We start from the raw sequence: 21,388 nt of genomic DNA on the forward strand, positions 1-21,388 counted from the left end.
CATCCAAGACACTCAGTTGATTTGTGCTGCAATAATGTTCAATCCCTAGAGCCAATAGATGAAACAATGTAAAAACAAACAAACAATACCATCTTGAAACCCTCCCTGAAAAACACTTTCTTATACCTAAGCTCATGGTCTAGAACTAATTAGTTCTAGAAGTATCATTCTTGCTCGTGTAGCTCCTCTAGAATATGTGAGCCGATTAGGAGCAAATCCACATTTATGAGGCACTTGGAATCTGTATGTGAAGCGCATTTCACACTGCCTGAGAAATAGTTTTAAATAAAAGCAGCTTTTATTATTAATAATACTACAGGTTGGAAAAATATGGTACACAAGCCAAATCTGGTTAACTGTCTGTTATTGTAAATAGTTTTATTGGAACACAGCCAGGCTATATTTATGTGTTGTCTGTATATTAGTCAGAGTTGGCCAGAGAAACAGAACTATTTATCTGTCTAGAGAATTGGTTAACATAGTTGTAGGAACTGTTAACACCGAAATTTGTAAGGCTGGCCAGGGGGCTGGAAACTCAGATAGGAGTGGATAGTGCAGTCTTCAGGCAGAATTTTTTTCCAGAAAAGCTGTTTTTGCTCTCACAGCTGATTAGATGGGGCCCATCATATTATCGAGAATAATCTCCTTGACTTAAAATCAATGCATTCCAGATATTGAGTACATTTACAAAATATCTTCACAGAAATGCCTAAATTAGCATTTGATTAAGTAACTTGATGCTCTACATTAGCTAAGTTAACACTTAAAATTAACCATTACAACCTATGAGTGAGTGCTTGTACCCAACAGTGGCAGAGTTGACTAGTTGTGATAGAGATAATATGGCCCAAAAAGTCTAGAACATTTACTATTTGTTTTTTTACAGAAAGTGTGCTGACCCCTGGAGTAAACTGTGAAACCAGACTGAACTGACACTGTTCCTTTAATAACAATCAAGCTAAACATACACACATATCAGAATGATGATAATTGGCCTCCATGGCCACTTCAGATTACATTTTATGAGACTATAAGCAGAAGAGCATCCAAATACTGATAGAAATTCCTTGGGTATTCCCTCTGGCAAGTTTGGTTCTTAAAATCTTTTTAGCTTAATTTTTCTTCATATGTATGATTTTATAACAATGTAGATATGTGATTATTCATACTAGCTATTTTAGTTTAGGTCATTTCTTTAGCTTTTTTCCCTTTTCCTTCATAATTTGTCTTTTTGCCACTATTTACCACATATGAATATCCTTACAAAATCAGTATCTTTCTAGACTTTTTTCTGCATGATCACACAGCCTGAAAAGAATAGTTCTGTTAACATACATATACACACGCACACACACGTGTACACATGCACTCTCCTTTTCTCCACACACACAAAGAACTCATTTTTTTAACCATTTGTTTTATAAAATAGCATCATATTCATCTGACCTTTTTCAACCAAAAGTACTTCTAAACTAAATCCCTATTTATGTTGATTATTTATCCTTTCTTTTCAATTTGTGATAGCTGTTAACACTCCTTTCTTCCCAGTGTTTTTCAACTTTCTGATCTGTCTCTTGACTTGCCATTTAGTATCTTTTGCCAAAGATACATTCATATGTTAAAATGTGTCTGTGATTTCTTTTATGACTTTTGGGTTCCTAGCTTAGTTTAATAAGTCTTAACATTTCCCTCGACTATATCATATAGTATCCTAAATTTTCTAAATAATGTTTAATTAAACTCATATTAGTTTGTGTGGTGTAATAAGATCATGGGATTCAGTTTTATGTTACATTCAATAGATAGTTAGCTGTGCTGGTAGCATTTCTTAAATAATCCTGTCTTTATATATGACCTTTTGTCACACACTGAATTTTCAAATTTATACTGGATTTATTTCTGGATTTTGTATTGTGAATACTAAACTGTTCAGAACTATATGCAGAGTACTGTTGTTTAGGCCCCTTTTGAATCTTTTTGACATACTGATCACTGTTCTGCATTTCAGTCACCTACCTATTTCAATCTTAAGAAATGGTAACTCTGTGTCTTGTAGAATCCCCCAATACACCTAACTGGCTTTACATTATATGGTGTGTGTTATACTACTAGCCCACCTAGGAGTTATCTAAATTTTTTCCCACTATTCTTGTTTCCTTTTCTCAGCAGTTTGCTAAAGCCATTGAATATACTTAATTATTTAAAACACTTTATCAATATTTTTGTATATCATAATAATTTTGTAAAAATTATACGCATACACACATATATACTACTTAGCTTCTTTACCCTGTTCCCTATCCAAGAGTCTAATCTCGGTTTTCACCATGTAGCCTTGGCCACTCTTGACAGCAAGTTAGCCATTTGTACCAAGGACAATACAGAAGAAATTTTACATTTTCCTCTATCATGTCATCATAAATGTTATGATAATAGTGACATACTTTAAACATTTCATTTATAGTTAATATTTGTAATTCTTAACTTTAGTATAGCACACAAATATTGGTGGTAGGTGTTGATTTTGTTGTGGCTTGAATATTATTCTCTTCAAAGCTGAGAACCCTCTACTTTAAAAAATTATATTTTCAGTTTTTAGAAGATATTAAATCAGTACTTTTTGCTTGCATACAGCCAATTTTGATTAAATTATGGAAAGGCTTTTCTCAGGAAAGTGATTATTGTTTGGAAGTGTATTAAGATATTTTTAAATCTTCTATGAATTTTATCTCAAATATTCTTGAATTGAAAGTTTTAAATGTGTTTCATATTAGGGTCTTAGGATATGAATGAAAATATGAAATACAACCTTAAATAATACTTGGTTTCCTTTACCAGTTTTATAAATACATATATAATCATGGGGTTATTCAGTGCCCCCACCCCCATATCTCACCATTATATCACTAAAGGTGTATTTATAGCAGTTCCTTTTATCCCAGTAAATTATGTCTGACTCTCAAGAAAAAATTAAAAGACCTACCAAAAAGAAAAAAAAAATGTAATTTCAAGAGATAAAAGCAAGCATCAGAACCAGACATAGAGATGTTGAAATTTTTTGTTCTCATCATATATTTATTTTTAACATAGAACCCCAGTTTCACATCATACACGTCTTCCCATTTGAGATTGTTAACATACTATGTTCTTCACAGAATAGGAATTTACAACAACTATGATTAATTAGTATGCTAAACACTCTAATGGATAAAGTAGACAACACACAAAAATAGCTGAGCAATGTAAGCAGAATCATGCATATCATAAGAAAGAACAGTAACAAAAAAATGCTAGGGATAAAAAAAAAAACTGTTACAGAAATGATGAATATCTCTGATGAGTTTATTAGACTGGACATGGCTGAAGAAAGAATCTCTGAATTAGAGTGTATGACAGTAGAAGCCATGAAAACCAAAAATCAAAGAGAACAAAAACTATCAAAAAATAGAACACAATATCCAAGGACTGTGGAACAACTAGAAAAGGTGTAACATGGGTTAATTGGACTATCTCAAAGAGAAGAAAGAAAAGAATAGGAGAAATATTTGAACCAATAATGAGAGAATTTCTACCAAATTTCTGTCAGACACCGAACCAGATATCCAGATATCCATAGAACATGGAGCAGGATAACATGGCCAAGAAAACTTGAGCATATCACTTTCAAATTACAAAAAAATCAAAGACAAAAGAAAAAATCCTGAAAGAGGCCAGAGTTAAAAATACCTTACCAAAATAAGAACAAAGATAAGAATTACACCAAGTTTCTCCTCAGAAGCCATGCAAGGAAAGAGGGTCAAATGAAATATTTAAAACGTGAAAAAACACCCACTAATGTAGAATTCTGTACTGAGATTACTTTCAAAATTGAGGGAGAAATTGACAAACAGCAGTTGAAAAAACTTGCTGACAGTAGGCCTGATTTACAAAAAAAGTTAAAAGAAATTCATTACAGAGAAGGAAAATAATATAGTTCAGAAATTCGGATCTATGTGAAGAAAGGAAGAACATCAAAGAAAGAAAAAATGAAGGTAAAATATGAACTTTTATTTTTCTTCTTAATCTAATAGCAGTTTTTTTGTTCAAAATAATACCAACAGTATATTGAATTATGTGTATGTATGTTTATATAATTGCTTCTATATACTTATATGTAAGCAAAATGACAACACCAATGATACAAGAGCTGGAAGGAAGACATTAGGATTATTTTGTTATTATAAGATACACTACTTGTGAAGTTGTGTAATACTTGAAAGTGGATTTGGATGAGTTGTAAATGTACAGTGAAAACTCTAGGGACAGCCAGTTTAACATTCAGTTAACATTCAGTTAAAACTGTAAGAGGCAGAAAAGAGTGAAAAATGAAAATAGGAACAGAGAACAAGGGCAACAAATAGAAAACAGTAGCAAATGTAATAGATAGTAATCCAACCATATTAATAACTATGTTGAATGTCATTGGTCTAAATATACCAGTTAAAGGACATCATCAGAATGGATGAGAAAACAAGATCCAACTCTATGTTTTCTACAAGAAACTAATTTTTAATATATATGTACAATGTATATAGCAGACTTCAAAGTAAAAAACGCTAGTAAAGATAAAGAAGAGGATTACATAATAAGAGGTCAATTCTCCAAGAAGACATAACAATTGTTAATATGTATTCATCTAACAAAAGAGCATCAAACTACATGACACAAAAATGATAAAATTGCAAAGAGAAATAGATGAATTCACTATCATAGTTGGAGATGTCCATACTCCTCTTTCAGACAGGTATATCCAGTAGATAGAAAATCAGTAAGGACATACTTGAACTCAATGTCTTTAATCAGCTAGATATAATTAACATATATAGGCTCCATCCAAAACAGGAAAATTAGTGTTTTCTCAAGCTCATGTGGAGCATTCACCAAGATAAACTATATTCTAGGACATGAAACACACTTTAACAAATTTAAAAATAGAGGTACAGTGTGTATTCTTAGACCATAATAGAATTAAACTAGGAATCAATCACAGAAAGAAACTAGAAAAATCGTAAATACATGAGATTAAACAATACCCTTCTAAACCTAGGAATCAAAGAAGAAATTGCAAAAGAAATTTTAAAGTATTTTGAACTTAATGAAAATGAAAATACAACTTAATCAAAATTTGTGGGAAGTGCAAATCAGTGCTTAGAGGTAAATTTATAGCACTGAATTCATATGTTAGAAAAGAAGAAAGATCAAAATTCAATAACTCTGCCTTAGAAAGCTGGAAAAGGAAGAGGAAATTAGTTCCAAAGGAAGTAGAAGAAAAGAAATAGCAAAAATTAGGGCTGAAATCAATGAAATTAAAACAAGAAAACCAATAGTAAAAAAATCAACCGAACTGAACACCGGGTCTTTGAAAAGGTCACTAAAATCAGCAAATCTGTAGCCAAGTTAACTAAGAAGAAAAAAGAGGATACAAATGAATAATGTCAGAAAACAGAGGACATCACTATAGATTCCATGGAAACTGAAAGGATTACAAAAGAATACTATGAATAACTCTTTGCCTACAAATTTGATAACCTAAATGAAATGGACCAATTCCTTTAAAGACACAGTATGTCAAGATACATACAAAGAAATGAATTGCATAGACCTGTATCTGTTAAAGAAATTGAATCAATAATTCATAACTTTCCAGAACAGGAAGCCCAGGCCCACATGGGTTCACTAGTGAATTGTACCAAATATTTAAGGGAGAAATTATACCAGTTCTCTACAACCTTAGAGGATAGAGTTAGAGAGAATAATTCTTAACTTCGACTCTGTGAAGCCAGCACTACCCAAAGCCAAAGACATTACAAGAAAATCAAACTTGACACCAGTATCTCTTAATGAACATAAATTCAAAATATTAACAAGTCAAATCTACAGATGTGTAAAAGGAATTATATATAACAAGCAAGTGCAATTTATCTCAGGTATGTAAGGCTGCTTCAGCATTAAAAAATCAGTTATTGCAATCTGTCATATCAATAGGCTAAAAAGATTACATGATCATATCAGCAAATGTAGAAGAAACATTTGACAAAATCCAACACCCATTCGTGATAAAGAATTATCAAACAAAGAACAGAAGGTAACATTGTCACCTTGGTAAAAAGCTTACAAAAAATCGACAGCTTGTATTTTAAAATTTATTTTTAAGACAGAGCGAGAGAGAGAGCTCATGTGCACAAGTGGGGGAGGGGCAGAATGAGAGAGAGGGAGACAGAATTGGAAGCAGGCTCCAGACTCTTGAGTTCTAAGCACAGAGCCCAATGCAGGGCTCAAACTCACTAACTGAGACCATGACCTGAGTCACAGTTGGACACTTAACTGACTGAGCCACCCAGGTGCCCATACAGCTAATGTTTTTAATGGTGAGAAATTTGAAGCTTTCCCACTAAGATCAGGTACAATGCAAAGATGTCTCATTTTACCTCTCCTTCTCAACATTGTACTGGAACTCATTGCTAATGCAATAAGGTGATAAAAGGTGTACAGATTGATTCACATTGTATACATATATCAAATCACTATGATGTACACATTAAATATCTTACAATTTGGGGGAACCTGGATAACTCAGTTGGTTAAGTGTTCGACTCTTAGTATCAGCTCAGGTCTTGATCTCAGGTTCGTGAATTCAAGCCTTATGTTGGGCTCTGTGCTATTAATGAAGTCTACTTTTAAAAAAAAAATCTTGGGCACCTGAGTGGCTTAGTAGGTTGAGCGTCTGACTTCAGCTCAGGTCATGATCTCACACTTCATGGGTTCAAGCCCCATGTCGAGCTCTGTGCTGACAGCTCAGAGCCTGGAGCCTGCTTCAGATTCTGTGTCTCCCTCTCTTTGACCCTCCCCTCCTCGTACTCTGTCACTTGTTCTCAAAAATAAATAAACATTAAAAAATTAAACATAAATAAACATTAAAAATTAATTTTAAAAAAAGTTGAGGGGATTGAGCCCGTCATGCTAATAGACGTCAAAAGAAAGCCCGAGTGGCCATACTTTTTTAAATAATTTTTAAAAATGTATTTATTTTTGAGAGAGAAAGAGAGATATAACGTGAGCAGGGGAGAAACATAGAGAAAGAGGGAGACACAGAATCTGAAGCAGGCTTCAGGCTCTGAGTTGTCAGCACAGAGCCCAATGCGGAGCTTAAACTTGTGAACTGCAAGATCATGACCTGAGCCGCAGTTGGACACTTAACAGACTGAGTCACCCAAGCACCCCTGGAGTAGTCATACTTCTATAAGACAAACTAGATTTTAAAACAAAGATTGCAACAAAAGATGAAGAAGGATATTATATCATAATTAAGGGGTCTATCAAGAAGATCTAAAAATTGTAAATATTTATGTCCCCAACTTGGAACATCCAAATATATAAATCAATTAACAACAAACATAATGTCATTAATAAGAATACAATGATAGTAGGGGACCTTAACACCCCACTTACAGTAATGGACAGATCATCTAAGAGGAAAATCAACAAGGAAACAATGGTTTTGAATAAGACCTTGGACCAGATGGACTTAACACATATCTTCAAAGCATTTCATTCTAAAACAGCAGAATACACATTCTTTTTGAGTGCACATGGAACATTCTTCAGAATAGATTGCATACTGGATCACACATCAACCCTCACAGGTTCAAAAAGATTGAGATCATTCCGTGCATATTTTCAGAGCACAATGCTATGAAATGTGAAGTCAACCACAAGAAGAAAATTTGTAAAGACCACAAATACATGGAGGTTAAAGAACATCCTACTTTAGGGGCACCTGAGTGGCTCAGTCAGTTAAGCATCCAACTTCGGTTCAGATCATGATCTCACAGTCTGTGGGTTTGAGCCCCACATCGGGCTCTGTGCTGACAGCTTGGAGCCTGGAGCCTGCTTCTGATTCTGTGTCTCCACAGAATTTCTGGACCCAGGAATAGGGATAGGATTTAAAAAGAAGTGAAGGGTGCTTGAGTGGCTCACTTGGTTAAGCATCCGACTCCTGATTTCAGCTCTGGTCATGACCCCACAGTTCCTGTGGTCAAGCCCCAAGTTGCTTGAGATTCTTCCCTCTGTGCCCTTCCCCCACTCATACTTTCTTCTCTCAAAATAAACTTTAAAAAATATGTAAGTGAAAAAGCTGTATTTGGGGCGACTGATTAATCAAAACACAGAGGCAAAATATTACTTTCATCCACTGACATTTATTAAAAGTTCCATGAAGAATGAAAATTCAGGGTTTGTTTCTAATCATGGCTTTTTAATAATAGTGTTGATGTGCTTAGACCAACTTAAATACTGATTTAGTCTAAAAGATACAACAATGTGCTTTGGAATGGCATGCTCAATTTAAGAAAAGATACTTGTTCCTCAGTTGTGTGTCATTGTCTCTTCTGAGGATACTGGGTATGTCTAACCATCCTATATTCCTTGCTCTGTTACCACATTGCTATTTCTAATATCTGGGATAACCAGAGACTGTACTGCAAACTGTGCACACTGCGTAAATGTTTTTGTTTTTGTTTTTGTTTTTTTATTTTAGAGAGAGAGAGAGCTCAAGCAGGAGAGAGGGGCAGAGGGAGAGAGAAAGGAGTCTCAAGCAGCCTCCACACTCAGCACAGAGCCTGACTCAGTAAATGTTAAACATATGAGCAAACAAGGAAGTTTTGGGATTGTGTTTTTTGTAAGTTGCTTAAAATAGTTAAGTGGTAATTATATAATAGTAGTTCATATTCACTATGTTTTTGGACAGGTAGAGGAAATATTGTTTCTGAGAAATCTTTAGCTTAAGACACTATTTAATTGTGTAAGACATGATTATACTTGTTAGAAATCCCAAAATTATTGTTAGTACTTTTGGATACTACTATGAATAGAAAAATTTTAGTAAAAAAAAATTTTAATGTTTATTTTTGAGAGAGAGAGACAGAGCATGTGCATGCACGTGAGGGGCAGAGAGCAAGGAAGATGCAGAATCTGAAGCAGGCTCCAGGCTCTGAGCTGTCAGCACAGAGCCCCACACAGGGTAGAAACCACAAATTGTGTGATCATGACCTGAGATGAAGTTGGATGCTCAACCAACTGAGCCACCCAGGTACCCCTGAATAGAAAAAATTTAATTCCAAGCACTATTAAGAAAGAAGCATTGATTAAGGACAATATTAAAAATCAATTCACCATTATATGGATATATGGTACAAAGGACTAATTATTTTTATTACATAAAGTAGCAGTAGCTCCTATTAAAATATTTATTTATTTACTTATTAATTTATATTTTAGAGAGAGAACATGCATGTGAACAGGGGAGGAGGCGGGTTGGGGGGAGAATCTTATGCAGGCTCACGCTTAGTGTGGAGCCTGACGGAGGCTTGATCCCAGCACCCTGGGATCATGACCTGAGCTGAAATCAAGAGTCAGATGCTCAACTGATAGAGTCTCCCAGGTCCCTGTAAAATATTTTTATGTTAAAAAGACTTCATAATAGTATACAATGCATAGTATTTGATAAAGAGGTTAAACATTCTTATATGTATGATACAGCAATACCTATTAGTAAAATGATTTTACTAAAAAGAATGATATCTTGCCATTTGTAACAACATGGATGGAGCTAGAGTGTATTATGCTAAGTGAAATAAATAAGTCAGAGAAAGACACAGATACCTCATGATTTCTCTCATATGTGGGAATTTAAGAAACAAAACAGATGAATATATGGGAAGAGAAAAAAAGGAAACAAAGAATGGGAGAAACAAAGATAAAAGACTCTTAAAGGTAGTAAACAAACTTAGGGTTGATGGAGGGGATGGTGTGGGATGGGCTAGATAGGTGATGGGTATTAAGGAGGGTACTTGCTGCGATGAGCACTGGATGTTCTATGTAAGTGATGAATCTCTGAATTCTCATGAAACTAATATTTCACTTAATGGCAAATAACTGGAATGTAAATAAAAATTTGAAAAGAATGAAAAAAAGAAAGAAAAGTAAAATGGTCTTATATTGAGGGAAATAGTAGGTTTTTGTAGATATACTTTGTTTCCTAAGGTACCGCAATGAGTGTTCTGGCAATGGTGGTTAGTGGAGTAATGTGTACTAGTCAAAATGATAATTATTGGTAATTTGCATTGAATCTTTTTCATTTGAATATTTAAAAGGATTTTGGAAATCCTAATTAAACCTTTCACAACCTCTCATAATAGGTATTACCGAATAATTACATATTTCATTTGAAATAACAACAGCTGAGAGAGGCAAAGTTATTTACCTGAGATTACATATTATTTAACTGATAGGACCTGAATAGTTCCAAATTCCTAGTAATCAGTGCTAACTTCTATATAAAATAAAATCATTAGAGTAACCCCCAAGGAATGCTATTGCAGTGCCAAGAATAAAAATAGTAAGTAACAGCAATTTAAAGAAACCTCTTTACTGGGGCACGTGGGTGGCTCAGTCAGTTAAGCATCCGACTCTTGGTTTCAGCTTAGGTCGTGATCCCATCGGCCATGAGATCGAGCCCCGCATTGGGCTCTATGCTGACAGCATAAAGCCTGCTTGGGATTCTCTCTCTACCCCTCCCTACTCATTTGTTGTGTTTCAAAATAAGTAAATAAACTTAAAAAAATCTGTTTACTAAAGCAAAATATCTTATACTAAAGCTAATTCCAGGTTAATTTCTATCAAGTATAAGTAAACGTTCTTTAAGATATAAGGAGACAGTAATTTCATTTGATATTTTTAATATCATGTTCATTAGATTTTTCATATGGGCTGTGTTCTGGTAAGCAAAGCTCAAGAAAGCCAAAAGTAGGGGCACATGGGTGGCTTAGTCACTTGGGTGTCCAATTTCAGCTCAGGTCATGATCTCACTGTCCATGCGTTCGAGCCCTGCATTGGGGTCTGTGCTGGCAGCTCAGAGCCTGGAGCCTGCTTCAGATTCTGTGTCTCCCTCTTTCTGTCTACTCCTCCCCTACTCATGCTGTTTCTGCCTCTCAAAAATGAATAAATGTTAAAAAAAAAATTAAAAAGAAAAGCCAAAAGTAATATGGACTGTGAATCAAATACTCTTATATAGACATTATGATAAACTTGTAATTTATTAAACTCGACTATTTAAAGAAAAATAATTTTCCTAGTAGAAAGAGAACCTTTAAACAATCTCCTTTTATATGTAAGACTTGTTTTATTTTGTATTTAGTTAACAATTTTTTTCTTCGACATTTATCATTACTGATTAGATGTCATATAGTTTATGACTTATTTTAATGCAGTGGTAGGAGTACAGTATCTATAATAATTCACTTTATACTGTATTGACCATTGAGTCACTGAAGATTAGTTAGTTGCAGTATTGCTCTTGAGCAGTATTACCATTGCAATACTAGAGTAAACGTACCTCAAACCATTAAGAGCCTAACAGTTCTTCATCCAAGGAAAAACAAACAAAATATTTACAAAAATATTAAAAGATAGGCTGGATAACTGAAGTAACAGCAAATGCATGAATCTGAGTCTCCCTCCACATCCTCCAAAAAACAATGAAGAAGAACAAATAAAACTATATGTAATCCATGTTTTAACATAACTAGAACAAAGAGAGTGTTCAAACTTCAGATTATCTGTAAATAGAAAAATGAATATCAAGTTATAATAAGCCATCATTCATGCCCCTGTGGAAGATCCGGTGGACAGCAAGGGTGGTCTGGGAAAAATTGTACAGGACAATAAAGGAGCTAGTGACATGCCTAAGATTGATTAAAATCACTTTCAGGAAATGAAGTTCTTCCCTACAAATGGACATTTTGAAAAAAGCTTACTTATAGATCAGAGCACACTACAGGAAAGGGACTTACATGTTTTAAAGGACCCACAGAAGTAATTTTGGAAAGGCAAATCTTTTGGAGAAAGAAGATAAAAAAAGGGAAATTGCTTTTTGGAAGCTAAATAGTTAAAAGGAAAAAAGAAAGAAGGAGAGAAAAATTTAGGATCCTGCAAGACAGAAGGGCAAATCCCTTCCTATTGCCCTACCCCCAAGATCTGAGAAATCATTCCTTACTAAAAGCAGAAGATAGTCTATCCTATGTAAGATACAGGAATCTTATAAACTGCCCCAGTCAGTCCTGTTTACAGACATGCAGAAGTGATAACAACTTGAACTACATAAAACTAATTTCAAAAGAAAAGAGAAAATAAGGATAAAAAGTTCACTTGCAGTTGATGAAAATGTCTATTACCCCTCACTCTCCCACCAAAAATTAACGGCATAAAGATAAACATGGTTCCATGGAGTAGAACTGAAAGTACAAAAATAAACATCTTTATGGTCAACTTATTTTCACCAAGGATGCAAGAAAATTCGATGGGGAAAGAAAAGTATTTTCAGCAAATGGTGCTGGGACAAATGGATATCAACGTGTAAGGAGACAGAAAATGTAGTGGTTGCCAGGGACTGAGGAAAGCAGAAATTGGGAGTTACAGCTAATGAGTACAGAGTTTCTTTTTGGAGTGATGAAAATGTTTTGGAAGTAGACAGTGATGATGGTTGCATAAATATGAATTGAGTATTTTATGTAATAGTTTGCTAGGATTGCCATCACAAATACCACAGACTGGGGTGAACTTAAATAATGCAGTTTATCTTTCACAGTTCTGGAGGCTAGAGGTCTGAGGTGAAGGTGACAGCAGGGTTGATTTTATTCTGAGGCCTCTCCTTGGCTCATAGATGGCTGTGTTCTCACTGTGGCCTTACATGGTCACCTTATGGTCTGTATGTTGTCTGTGTTCTAACCTCTTCTGATTAGGATCAATCATACTGAATTAGGGCTCAACCATATCTCCTTGTGTTACCTTAATTACCTCATTAAAGGTCCTATCTACAAGTACAGTCTTATTCCGAGGTACTAGATTAATTCAGCATATGAATTTGGGGTAGGAAGTATACTTTATCCTGTATCACTGTAAAAAGGTAAATTTTATGATATGGAAATTATAGCTCAGTTAAAAAACTATTATAAGAACCTCTTTTGCAAACCTCTCTTTAAATACAATTGAAAACCTAATTGATAAAGGTAATTTCCAAGGTAAATATAGTTTATTACAACTGTTGGGGCACCTGGGTGGTTCAGTTGGGTTAAGGGTCCAACTCTTGATTTCAGTTCAGGTCATGATCTCATATTTCGTGAGATTGAGCCCTGCATCAGGCTCTGTACTAACAGCGCAGAGCCTGCTTGAGATTGTCTCTCTCCTTTTCTCTCTGCACTCCCCCTCCCCCATAAATAAATAAACATTAAAAGAAAACCTGATACCTTTGATATTTGAGATATTCTAACTTCTGTAGAAGACAGAGAAAGATAACAAAGACCTACTTTCTGAAGAAGCACCAGGCCCATATGGTTCCACGAGGATATTTTATGAAATATGTAAACACCAAATAGTCCCAGTGCTCTATAAATTATTCCAGACCATTGAAAGTGACTAAAACCAATTCTGTTTTTTAAATTTTTTAGTGTTTTATTTTTATTTTTGAGAGAGGGAGAGAGAGACCGAGAGACAGAGCAAGCAGCAGAGAGGCAGAGAGAAAGGGAGATGCAGAGTCTGAAGCAGACTCCAGGCTCAGAGCTGTCAGCATGGAGCCCCATGTGGGGCTTGAACCCATGATCCAGGAGATCATGACCTGAGCTGAAGTTGGGACGCTCAACAGACTGAGCCACCCAGGCGCCCCTGAAAAATACCAATTCTTTAAGATAGTGCAAAAAAGAAATTATGGACTGATATCAATTATAATTACTAATTCAAAGTGCTAGATAAAATATTACTTAACAAATTCCTGTACATTAAGAAAATAATATACCATGACCATGTGGGATTTTTCTAGGATCACAAGGTTGGGTAAATATTAGGAAAACCATTAATAGAATATTCCATATTGTGTGTATATATTTATATATTTTTAATGTTTATTTATTTAATTGAGAGAGAACGTGAGCCAGGGAGGGCAGAGAGAGAAGTGAACAGAAGATCCAAAGCAGGCCCAAGCTGACAGCAGTGAGCCCGATGTGGGGCTCAAACTCACAAACCGTGAGATCATGGCCTGAGCCAAAATCAAATGTTCAACTTACTGAGCCACTCAAGTGCCCGTGCCATTTGTATATAAGGAAACAAATCATGTATAGATACTTAAATGACCTTCAAAAATCACCATCTAGTAAAAACACCCAACAGATAGGTATCAATGAATATTCTCTTAACATCATCTTAATGGGCAACACTAAGGACATTTTCACTACTAACATTAGGAACAAGGCAAGGATATCCATTAACACTATTAAACATTTTACTGGAGATATTAGGCAATGCTGTTAAACCAGAGCAATCAGTAGAATCATAATAATTAGAAATTAAGGCAACAATTTCTGTTTGCAGTTAAGATAGTATACCTGGAAAACCCTAGAGCAGGGATCAGTAAAGGAACCCAGTAGCCGAATCTAGTCACATCATTTTGTTTGTATATTGCGTGTAGCTACTTTTCCTTCCACTTGCCCAGTTGGAGACTTGTAATAAAAATGGTTTGGCCCAGCAAAGCTGAAAATATTCTAATATTTTACAGAAAAAGATTGTGGACTCCTCATCTACAGAATCACTGTAAAACTAACTCAGACAAAGTAATTCAGTAACCATTAAGGTATAAAATTAGCATTCAGTATAATTCAATAGAACCTAAAGTCCTTTACATATACAAACATTTATTAGTTAATAGATCTAGTGTTAGGGAAAACCCCAATTTAATACCAACACAGAAGATAAAATACTTAAGAATAAATATAACAAGAATTATACAAAAGCTATTTGAAGAAATCTTTAATACACTTGTTAAAGATACACAACTAGATTTGAAACGATGAAAAGACAGTTATCCTTGATTTGTAATTGCCATCATGCTAGATGAGTTGATATGAAAGTCCTATATGTAAAAATAGCTGGTAAATGTTTCAAGCTGTTAGCATCAGTGAATCCTATAACTAATGCATGAATAGTTCACAAAGGAAGGTATTTTTACAGTCAAAATACCTCCCTACAAGACACTAATCACTAAAAGAAAAAAAATCGGAATTTTACAGAAGAGGCACCAACTTTACCAAGTTTTCAAAATTAACATTCTTAACATTATTAGTAATAGGACAAATAGACATAATGTATCCTGATAGTATGTACTGATAAAGGCATAATATCATTACTGTGGTACAAAAATATGTAACATATTCCACAATTCAATGACCAATTAATCATTAATAATGGAGGAAAGAATATGCGATGGGAAAGAGACAGTCTCTTCAACAAATGGTGTTGGAAAGACTGGACAGCTACATGCACATAATGGAAATGGACCATTTTCTCACACCATACACAAAAATAAACTAAAATGGATTAAGGACCTAAGTACGAGACCTGAAGTCATAAAAGTCTTGAAAGACAACACAAGCAGTAATTTCTCTGACATCATACATAGCAACAAATTTCTAGATATGTCTCTTTAGGCAAGGGACACAAAAGCAGAATCAAACTATTGAACTACATCAGTGTAAAAAGCTTCTGCACAGCAAAGGTAACAATCAACAAAACTAAGAGGCAACCTACAGAATGAGAGAAGATATTTGCAAATGATATATCTGATAAAGGTTAGTATCTAAAATCTATAAAGAATTGATACAACTCAACACCCCAAAAACCAAAAAATCCACGTAGAAAATGGACAGAAGATATGAAGAGACATTTCTTCAAAGAAGACAGATTGCCAACAGACACATGAAAAGATGCTCAACATCACTCATCATCAGGGCAAGACAAAACTACGATGAGATATCACTACACATCTTTCAGAGTGGTTAAAATTAACAGCATAAAAATAAAACAGTCTTGGAGAGGATTTGGAGAAAGGGAACCCTCTAACACTGTTGGTGGGAATGCAAACTGGTGCAGCCACTGTGGAAAACAGTATGGAGGTTTCTCAAACAGTTAAAAATAGAACTACTCTATGACCCAGTAAGTGTACTACTAGCTATTTACCCAGAGAATACAAAAATGTTAATTCAAAGGAATATAAGCACTCCAGTGTTTATAAAGCAGCATAATCTACAATAGCCAAATTATAGAAAGAGCTTAAATGTCTATCAACTGATGAATGGATAAAGAAGTGATATATATATATATATACACATACAAACACACACACATATATACAAACACACACACACCATGGTATATATATACATATACGTGTATATATATACATATACAATGGAATGTTGAATATGTATATGTTATATATATATAATGGAATATTATTCAGCCATAAACAAGAATGAAATCTTGCCATTTGCAATGATATGGATGAAGCTAGAGAATATTATGCTAAGCAAAATAAGTCAATCAGAGAAAGACAAATAACATATGATTTCAGTCATGTAGAATTTAAGAAACAAAACAAATTATCATGAAGGAAAAGAAGGAGAGACAAACCAAGAAACAAACTCTTAACTATAGAGAACAAACTGATGGTTACCTANATTAAGGAGAGCACTTGTTGGGATGAGCATTGGGTGTTGTATGTAAGTGTTGAGTCATTAAATTGTACACAGGAAACTAATATTATACTGTATGTTAACTAACTGGAATTTAAATGAAAATTTTAAAAAAGGACATGGAGATACATTTCTACAAAGAAGACATATGGATGGCCAACAGACATATGAAAAGATGTTCAACATCACTCCTCATCAGAGAAATGCAAATCAGAACTACAATGAAATAGCACCTCATACCTGTTAAAATGGCTGAAATCAACAAAAAAACAAGTGCTGGTGAGAATATGGAGAAAAAAACCTCATGCACCGTTAGTGGGAATGCAAACTGCTGCAGCTACTGTGGAAAACAGCATGGAGGTTTTTCCAAAAGTTAAAAATAGAGTGCTTTCTTCAGCACTACATATACTAAAAGTGGGATGATATAGAGAAGATTAGCATGGCCCCTGCACAAGGATGACACTTCAAATTTGTGAAGTTTTCCATGTTAAAAAATTAAAAATAAAACCACCTCTGTAAAACACACTACTGGGTATTTACCCAAAACATAGAAAAATGCTAGTTCAAAGGGTTACACGTACCCCTGTGTTTATTGAAGCAGTATTTACAATAGCCAAAATCCGGAAACAGCCCAAGTGGCCATCAGTAGATGAATGGATAAAGTGATATGTATATAAAATGGGATATATTCAGCCTTAATAAAGAGTTAAATCTTTCCTTTTGCAACTATATGGATGGAGCTAGAGATTTTTATGCTAAGTGAAATGAGTCAGCCAGAAAAAGATAAATACCATATGATTTCACTCATATGTAGAATTTAGGAAACAAAGAAGCAAAGGAGAAAGAGAAGGACAAACCAAAAAAACTCTTAACTATAGAGAACAAACTGATTGTTCCAAGATGTATGGTGGGTGGGGGAATGAGAGAGCTAGGTGATGTGGATTAAAGAATACATTTATGATGAGCACTATGTAATGTATAGAATTGTTGAATCAGTATATTGTACACCTGAAACTTCTGTAACACTGTACATTAGCTATACTGCAATTAAAATAAAAAGAAAGGAACTCTGGGCAGCTGGAAATGCAAGAACTTTTGCCATATTGTCATCTGATTGGACCAGCTTGGCAGCAGAAACAAACACATGTGGGCTATTCAGCGAACTCTAAAGGGGGCTCTTGCAGAGAGAAACTAGAACTGAATGACTCACCTGGAACACCTGCTAAATGGTGAAACTGACCCAACCAAACAAATGCAAAGGCCTTCTCATCTAGACCTTGGCCCATCCTGCTAGTAGCAGTGACTGGATATCACTCTCATTTTCAGTAGATCTGCTTTCTTCTGTGTATATGTGTGTGTGTTTTATTTTTAAGGAGAAAACAAAATGCAAATGAACTTATAAAAAAAAAATGTAACCTGAATTTAAACATGAAAACACTCCAGTTAAACCCAAACTGAGGGACAGTTCACCAAAAAATAGCCCATTTTAAAAAAAATGTCAAGGTCAAGAAAAAGAATGAGGAACTTGCTTCAGACCAAAGTCTAAAGAGATAGGACAATTAAATACAATGTATGACACTGGGCTGAGTTCTTGGCCAAAACAGAAAAAATTATTTTTATTATTCTATTTTTGTCATAAAGGATATTAGTGGAACAATTGGCAAAATGTGAAATTGGATAGTGCAATATTAATGGTAATTTCCTTATTTTGATTAATGTACTTTTTGAGGAACTACACTGAAATATTTGTAAAGGGGAATGATGTCTGAAACGTCAAATTCAGAAAAGTCTGTAGAGGGAGGAAAAAGAAACTGATAAAGCACATGTTAAGTGTGGGAATCTGAGTAAAGAAAGGTTTATGTATATTGTATTTAAAAAATAAACTTTTAAATTTTGGAATAATTTGAGAGTTACAGAAAAGTTTAAAAGATAGTACACACCCAATTTTAGTTTTCATTTTAAATTACCGCGGTACATACTTGAAACCCAAAAACAAATATTGGTGCATTAGTAGTAACTAAACCCCTAAATCTGACTTTATTCAGATTTCACCTCTTTCCTATTAATTTTTCTCTAAATTTCAGACCTTAATCATATAATGTCCCATTTTTGTTTTTTTTTTTTAAGTTCATCTCTTTTGAGAGAGGGAGAAAGAGCACTCGTGCACAAGTGGAGGAGGGACAGAGAGAGAGGTTGAGGGGGAGGGAGAGAGAAAATCCCAAGTAGGCTCCACACTGTCAGTGCGGAGCCCAGTGCAGGGCTTGAACTCTCGAACATGAAATCATGACCTGAGCCAAAATCAAGACGGATGCTTAACCCACCGAGCCACGGAGGTGCCCCTTAATGTCTCTTTTCTACTCAAAGATTCATTCAGTCCAGTGTATCACATTGCATTTGTTTGTTATCTCTGTTCAATGTCCTTTGATCTGTGACAGTTTCTCAGTCTTTTACTATTTTTCATGACATTGACAGTTTTGAGGAAACTGGTGAAAGATTTCTAAGAATATCCCTCAACTTTAGTTTGTTGTATGTATTTCTCATGATTAGACTGGGGTTATGGCTTCTTAGAATACTACGGAAATGAAGTACCTTTTTGTCACATCGTATCAGGGTGTAAATGCAATCAACACAGTATCTCTGGTAATGTAAGCCTTGATCTCTTAATTAAGGTAGTATCTTCCAGGTTTCTCCCTGTAAAGTTACAGTTTTTCTTACTCTGTTTGGAAGGAGTCACTAAGTCCAGCCCAGTCTCAAAGGCTGGGGTGGGGTACAGGTTAAGCCTTACCTCCTGGACAGGATAATTTGTATGTATATTATTTGGATTCCTTTATAATGGATATTTGACTCTATTTATTATTTATATTTCTATGGACTCATTTGTATTTATTTCATTCTTTGGGTTAAATCTCCTACATTATTTATTTTATCACTGAAACAGTTCCAGCTTTAACCACTGGAATTCCTGGTAAATTCCTACAGCCTTTTGATATATCCTCATCCTTATGGTTTGTGAGCTTTGCCTTGGTTTCTGATATTCCAAATGCTTCTGCTTTATCTTGTATTTTCCATCTCCCAGTCCTAAATGGGCTATTTCTCCAGAGCCTGTTCCCTTTATTGAAGAATAATATTTAGAAACTAAGATTTGGCACTGAGTGGTTTGTACTATTTTTTAACTTTATTATTAAGTCTGAAATCATTTCAAAATAAAAAGTTAAGAAAACAAAAAGTTAAGAGTTGTGAGATACATATCCTATTTATTATTCTTAAGTGTAGTACCTTACTTAAATTATGTCATTTACCAAATGTTATCATTTAAAATTGGTTGATGCTTATTCTTTCTAAATAAATACGATAGCTTACTTGGTATCTAGGAATTGTTAATATAATCATACAGCTTCAGTAGGACATTTTTGTATTTTATTTGTACCTCTTAAAGTGGAAACACTTTGTCATATTTCTCACCTCTTAATAAAAAGCATAAAGGTCTGTGATTAAATTGATGACACTATTTACATAACAAAACTAATAACTGAACAGCCTAGCTTAACATGCATACATAAAAGGGCATAGCAGGGGAATAAAGAGGAAGAGCTTGACATTACTCATAAGTCTTTCAAGCAATAATACATCCACCCTCAACTTCCACTTCAGTGAGTAAGCATGATGTAGACAGCTTGGCCTGTTTGACAGGAAATTCCATATAAAAATATAGCATTTCTTGTGGAAGTTTATATACCTCTTTGATCTGTGACAGAAGAAGGTTACTACTCTACCAGATACTTCTGTTCTATATCTTGGAAAGCCATTTATTTATTTTTTAAAGTTTGTTATTTATTTCTAGTAATGTTTACACCCGGTGTGGGGCTTGATCAAGAGTCTCATTTTCTTCCAACTGAGCCAGCCAGGCACTCCCTTAGAAAGTCATTTAAGAAAATGTTTTGTTTTATTTTTATTTTTATTTTATTTTATTTTATTTTATTTCATTTTATTTCATTTTATTTTATTTATGTTTATTTATTTAATTTTGAGAGAAAGAGAGAGAGAATCCCAAGCAGGCTCTGCACTGACTCAAACCGCGAACCATGAGATCATGACCCCAGCCAAAATCAAGAGTCAAGACGCTTAACCAACTGAGCCACCCAGGTGCCCAAGAAAATAAATTATTGCTTCCAGAATATAATTACAAGTAAAGAAAGCACAGATGAGGATATAGGTATGCTTTAGCTCTTAGTGACACTAAGAACATTTTAACAAATAATTTTAAAAAGACTGAATAAAGATAGCTGCAATATTTATGTACAATAGCATGAATGGAGCTAGGGAGTGTTGTGTTAAGGTAAATAAGCCAGAGAAGGACAAATACTATATGATTTCACTCTTTTGTGGAATTTAAGAAATAAATGAGCAAAGCAAAAAAGTGAGAAAGAGAAGCAAACCAAAAAACAGACTCTTAACTATAGAGAACAAAAGGTTACCAGAGGGAAGGTGGGGAGGGGGTGTGGATGGGTTAAATAGGTGATGGGGTTAAGGAGTGCACTTGGGATGAACACTGGGTGTTGTATGGAAGTGCTGAATCACAAAACTGTACACCTGAAACTAATATTACATTTATGTTATCTAACTTGAATTTAAATAAAAACTTTTTTGAAAAGTCAGCTACAGTACAACAGAGATATAATTTGTATGGTCTAATCCCATTTTTGTATAAAATTTTTATACATGCATAGAAAATTTCTAGATCATTGTTAGCCTGCAGGTTGTTACCAATTGGTGTG

The 21,388-nt window shown here is 34.5% G+C and overlaps 1 protein-coding gene and 1 non-coding gene across 2 annotated transcripts in view; both read left to right on the forward strand.

Annotated features, from left to right (window-relative positions):
* The window catches only part of BAZ2B (bromodomain adjacent to zinc finger domain 2B), a 384,241-nt gene that overhangs the window by 3,456 nt on the left and 359,397 nt on the right, over positions 1–21,388 (forward strand). Inside the window, exon 3 of the mRNA XM_077761009.1 lies at positions 8,576–8,716. The gene's annotated coding sequence lies outside the window, so the exon portion shown is untranslated. The remainder of the gene's footprint in view (positions 1–8,575; positions 8,717–21,388) is intronic.
* Positions 16,998–17,105, forward strand: LOC144229074 (U6 spliceosomal RNA). The gene has a single exon (XR_013334345.1). It is a non-coding gene; the product is annotated as a U6 spliceosomal RNA (small nuclear RNA).

Source organism: Crocuta crocuta, unplaced genomic scaffold (assembly GCF_008692635.1).
Source record: "Crocuta crocuta isolate KB4526 unplaced genomic scaffold, BGI_CrCroc_1.0 scaffold153, whole genome shotgun sequence".
Classification (NCBI taxonomy): Eukaryota; Metazoa; Chordata; class Mammalia; order Carnivora; family Hyaenidae; genus Crocuta; species Crocuta crocuta.